This window comes from Euphorbia lathyris, chromosome 5 (assembly GCF_963576675.1).
Source record: "Euphorbia lathyris chromosome 5, ddEupLath1.1, whole genome shotgun sequence".
Lineage (NCBI taxonomy): Eukaryota > Viridiplantae > Streptophyta > Magnoliopsida > Malpighiales > Euphorbiaceae > Euphorbia > Euphorbia lathyris.
The window spans coordinates 42272368-42278736 of record NC_088914.1 but is presented as its reverse complement, the minus strand read 5'-3'; positions in this window follow the sequence as shown (position 1 = coordinate 42278736).

Sequence of the window (6369 nt, the reverse complement as noted above, 5' to 3'; positions counted from 1 at the left end):
ATACATATTCATACAATCAATTTCATCCCCATCTCAGATTGGATGGGGATCAGTTCATAGACAAACTAATCATAGCAATAGGAAAATAGGAATAATGGAAAACATCTTCAATTCAATATAAAAGGGTAAGAGAGAAGAAATCTAGAACCCGTTTGTCGATTCCAATTACAGAAATAGAAGATCAAGCGCTTCTCCCATCAATTGTTCTTGAAAGAAATAAAAACTGAAAATAAACCTAATCTAGAAACCAGGAAAATAAAACTAAAACTAAAAGCTAAAACTACATTATGGAGGCTGACTTATTAAAAATCTAATCTCCCCCTCAAAGATTAGGATTATCTCCCTATTTATAGAGTTAGGGAGGAAACCATAATGCCTCAAGGGTAAAAAAGGACATTTACAAAGTGTTTTAGTGGGCCTCTAAGCCCAAATCCGCGCATTCCAGCAAAGGGGAAGGCGCTGGTGCGCCTTCCTCCGCCTCGTCTCATCGAGACAGGGCATGTCTCGACGAGACAAGGGTCTGTCTCGATGAGACAGTCTTTGTCTCGCCGAGACAGATCCCATTTGGGGAATTATGGATCCAGTTTTTATCATTTTTGTCCCTGGGCTTCCGAAATATGCTCTAATAGTCCATGACGAATCCCAAAAGTGCTCCGACGATCCCTGAATAATCCGAAAATTCTCCAAAAGGCTTGGGTCTGGTTCGAAAATGCTCAAATAGTCATGAAAAACCCTAAAAACACCGAAAATGCCATAAATAATGGAAAATACTAAATTTAACTAAAAACTATCAAATTAATACAAAAACTTAACTAGAAGCTAATTAAAACAATCTAAATTAATCCTAAAAACACTATATAAATGGGAGCTATCATCAGTGCTCAGTGTCGCGGCCAATAGGAACGTAGTCTTCTTTGTGTCTTGATCATTGCTTCAGTTGCTTTTGGTCAGTAAGCGTCAAATTGTCTCTCCATTTTCGGCAAAGATTCCTAGACAACTTCTCTGTTGCGTCTGAACCTTTCCTCATTTGGATAGACTTTGTCCCCAACTTTATTGAGTCAACTCTTGCTTTGTTTGCGTTGTCCGTTGAACTCAGCGGCTTCGTTGTGAAGGAGTTAGCCAATCTTTTGGATCCTTCTACTTGCTGGGTTGAGTTGGATCACAAGCCTTTGATCCAGTTGACTTTCTTTGGGCCTTGACTTAGCTTGTTTATTGGGCTTTGTCTTAATGTTTTTTACACTTGTACAATTTAATTAATCCAACAACACTCAACAAACACATTATTGGTCCCGTGTAACGTGACAATATTAGTTCCAAGGGGGGGGGGTTAGAAACTATTTAAAATTTTCACGTAAGGCTGACTAGTATTTTGAACTTAGACTTTTATTAAGTCTTTTAGCACAGCAATGCTGAGTAAGGTTAGAGGCAGATTTAGTCAACTGCTGACTAAAACTGTTTCTACCGTGAGTCAAGAGATATCACTTAAGTCTATTCCTGAACTCAGCTCTCAGATTACTCAACTCAGCGTATGTTCGTTAATGTTCACTAGGCAGTATTTTAGCAAGTAATATATAAAGGAGTAAAGGGTTAGAAGTTACTCAGCAGACTTATCCTGGTTCGGCCTCTCTGCATACGTCTAGTCCCCGGAATTCCTTTCGAGCTTTTCGAATCCTCTACCGAGCTCTTTAGAGGTAGAGCACAAACCTTTTACAAAATAGTCACTGAGTATACAAGAGTACCTTCTTCTATTCTTCTACTCAATACTATATCTACCGATGAGTGCTATAACCGAGCAACTCAGCTTCTCCTTTCTATTCTTCTAGAAATGATAAGTGTTTATTCTAAACAATAAGCTAAGAACACTTTAGATGAAATTGAATCACTCTAGACTTTTACACAATGATATGAATTGGTGTAAGATTTTTGCTTTGCTTTTCAACACAGAACTTCGAGTTGTGATTTAGTCAGCGTTTCGACTTAATGAAGATCTGCATCGAATGAAGCGTTTGAGAGGCCTATTTATAGTGACACTTGAGGCACCGGTCATTTCGAATTTCGAAATAACCGTTGGAGGGAAACAGCTTCCTGTCACTTTCACTCAGTCAGTGCTCAGCGTCTTCGGCCAATAAGAATCCTATATCTTCTGTCTTCGGCAGTGCTCAGTTGCTTTTCGTCCGGCTGATCAGAATGTCTCTACATTTTTGGTAAAGTCTTCCAGACAGCTTTCTGTGTCTTCTGAACTTTACCCAAAGTAGAAATACTTTGTCTCTAAGTTGTCCAGGCCAGCTGCTGACCTGACTTCCTTGTCGCACAACTCAGCAGCTTCGTCTTGAAGCTTTTGGGAAGGCTTCTCGATCCTTCTCTTCGCTAGGCTGCGTTTTGTTCAGCCTGTGCCATGTGGCTTTCAACCGTTGACTTGGGCTTGACTTTCTCTTGTGGGCTTTTGGGCCTTACACTTTTAATGTCTTGATTCTTATAAATACAATTAACTCAACATTGAACAAACACATTAGTATTAATAAATCAAAGCATTTAAATTTAATGTGTTGGAGATTTTAACTTAGGGATTTAATTCTAATTTAAATAGATTTGTCAAATCAAAATCAATGTGAAAATGTGTTTCAACACACAATTCATGTGGCATACTTTCAACTGCCTTGCTAGGTGTATTATTTATAATGAAAGTAGCCGTTTCCAAAGCATATCCCCAAAAGGAGATTGGGAGAGACGTTTGACTCATCATTGAGCGAACCATGTCAAGTAGGGTTCTGTTCCTCCTCTCGGACACCCCCATTCCATTGTGGAGTTCCAAAAAGAGTGAGTTGGGATACAATCCCACATTCTCTCAAGTATTCGTCAAACTCTTGGCTTAGGTATTCACCCCCTTTATCAGACCGGAGTGATTTTATTTTCTTGCCAAGTTGGTTCTCAACTTCGTCCTTAAAGTCTTTAAACCTTTGGAGGGTTTTAGACTTGTGTTTCATCAGATAAACATAACCATATCGGCCATAGTCATCCGTGAAGGTGATGAAATAGAGATATCCTATTCTAGCACTTGAGCTCATTGGTCCACATACGTCCGAATGGATTAGCCCCGATAGCTCTGTTGCCCTTTCACCAATTTTGCTGAAAGGTGCTTTTGTCATCTTGCCACGTAAATAAGATTCACACCTATCATATGACTTTAAGTCGAATGACCCCAGCGCTCCACTAGAGTGGAGCCGAGCTATGCGTTTCTCGTTTATGTGCCCAAGACGATAGTGCCAAACGAATGTAGGATTCAAATCATTCTCTTTGATCCATTTAGTATTTATGTTGTAAATGTGCGATTCACGATTTAAATCGAGGATATATAACCCGTTCTCAAGAACGCCATTTCCATAAATAATATTGCCACATTTTATAGATAAAACTCCATGTCCAATATCAAATGAAAATCCGGATCTATCTAATGTAGATATCGAAATAATATTCCTGCGTATGGCAGGTACAAAACAATAATCTCTGAGCTCCAACATGAGCCCAGTAAGCATCTCCAAAGAGTGGTCTCCGATCTCTAATGCCTTTACATGAGCGCCATTGCCAACTTGAAGATCCACCTCGCCAGATCCCAGCAACCTTCCAATTCTAAGCCTCTACACATTTGAACAAATGTGAGATCCACATCTAGTGTCTAAGACTCAAGATGTTAAAATAGCTACGTTTATTTCGATAACATAAATACCTGAAGTCGAGGCTACAGCTTTGCCCTTTTGTTTCTCCCTTAGCTTTGGGCACGCACTTTTCCAGTGCCCTTTCTCCATAGACTCATGGCAGAGGTTATTAGGGTTTGGTTTGGAAGCCTTCTTCGCTTTAGGCTTCATCTTTTGGGCCCTGGCCTTAAACTTGGAATACCCCTTCTTAGCACTGTTAGCCCCATTGCCCTTGCTAACCAGCAGCACTTCTGGAGTCCTTTTCATGGACTGCTTCAGCATGCTATGCAACTCTATGATAGTTCCATTCTGACCCTGCATATTGTAGTTCAGAATAAAATTATTGTAGGACTCTGGGAGTGAGCCTAGAACGATGTCCACCTGTGACTCTACACTAACTGGGGTGCCCAACCTCGATAAACAATCGATGTAGCCCTTCATATTTATCACATGCATGCTAACAGATGTTCCAGCTTGCATAGTTGTTGTCATTAAAGCCTTGGTTGTCAGGTAGCGTTCCTGACGTGCCTGATCCTCGAACATCCTCTTCAAGGAGTCCATCATTTCAAAAGTATGCATGTCCATGAACTGCTTCTGCACACCAGGGATCATCGTACCAAGCATGACACAGGTCACCTCTCTGTCGTCCTTGACATGATGCTCATACTATGCTAAAGCTTCCTCTGTAGCGCCTCGACCCATCGGACGAGCTCTTGGAAGAGCAACATTCAACACGTGTTCCCTTGCCTCGTGCCTAAGAACAATGAGCATGTTCTTAGCCCAATCAAGGAAATTCCGGCCTGAAAGCTTCTCCTTCTCCAGGTGTGGTCTGAGTGAATTATTTGTTGTTGCCATTAAGTCTTTGATTTAAATGATTGTTGATTCTACACATTGAAAAATTGGAGAGTTAGAATTAAGGTCTTTAGCCAAATACTCAAATTATTAATCTGTTACTAATTCGTTTTTAGTGATGTGATTTGGCTATTTATACCAAGATCCACAACCGGCTATTGAACGATTAGGTAGGACAACCTATCCAATTCTCCAGCCTAGAGAACTCCTTGTTTGATGAGCGAATTGACACTTAACTCATCATGCTTAAGGGCCTACTCTGAACTAAGACTACCCCATGTTGAGTCACACCTCCATTCACGTGTTAACCGCACCGAAGTACCTTAACACTCGACGACCCACCAATCACTACAATATACTCAGCTAGGGCATGACGCACACTGCAACCTTGCTTGGGAGGAAGAGCTGTGAATTAGGATAACACTTTTAACCGACTCACTATTTACCAAAGATTTTACCCACCCAATAGTGAAATCCTGCAAATAAAGCAAAACGGCTCCCATAGAAAGTACATAATGGAAATGTGGCACGCAAATGGAAGCTCCCCCTATCACCAACTAGCCTAAGCTTTGCACCACCCGTACGGTCTTTATGCCGTATGTCATAAATATCCTATTAAAATATTAAAATAAAAATGCAAGAGCATCTAAAGATGAAAATCTTGTCCGCTTTGGTCATTAGATTAAATTAGTTGATCGGCTTAACATGTAAAGACGTGTGATGATCTGGTGATCATATTGCAAATAAATCATACTGGATATCTTATAGAAATATAAATAAAGTAATAGACATCCTATGGGCCTTATAATACATCCTAAAATGATCTAAAATCATCTTGGGCTTGTCTGGTCGCTTCTGGGCTTCCAACATGGGCCTTGGCACATCTGGACTTCCTTCATGGGCTTCAGATTACAATTTGCAATTGAAATATAAGCCTAATCTAATTTACAAAATTAAAAATGGCACGCATGTCATATTTAGCAAATTAAATTAAATTAAATTACAACCAAACTTCAATTAGGGCCCATAGAATTCTATGAATTAAAACACATTGCTGCAGGATTAGCCAAATAAATAAAATGCATGATCATGGCAAATCCATCCACACTTAACCTTTTTATTTAGTTAAACCGAATTCCTTAGAGTGAAATCACTTTTAATTTTTCCAATTAATGACTGAGGATTGTGAAGGTCTAATTATGCAAAATTATCAATTCTGCTCCCACTGAAATTGGGTTGCCATTAACTCTAAAATTTAAGCCCATTCAATGCCCGGTGCCACGACCCATTGAATTAATTTCACAGTTAACATCAATTTTATTTATTCCAGCATAAATATAAACTATATCTTATAACTAAATAAATAAAATGCATGTCCACCAAAATTCATTTTATCAAAATTATTTAACCTAAATAATTTTAATCTGTGAATTTATCAATCAAAATTTACGAAATACTTTTCCAATCCACAAACTTTTAATTGGTTCAAATTTGACCCCGAGTGCCTGAAAACCTTTTAAAACCAATTTTAAAATTTCACACCCGGCCCAAATTAAACCCTAGAACTGAATAGTCATGCCTTCATTGTTCATTGAATGCCATTTATAAACAATGTAATTGACTTAAAGATGCTCCTTACTCAGTTACTATCCCACCCATTTTCTTATAACTGTCATGATGTGTAATGACGGATCAATAGCTATCCCTTTTGATGTATCCCTTATGTGGGGGGATATGTCCATGCCAACCTTTGCATCTGTCCTGGTGTATCCCTTACCTGGAAGGGATACGACCACACTAGTCTTTTGGTGACATGTGACTGGTT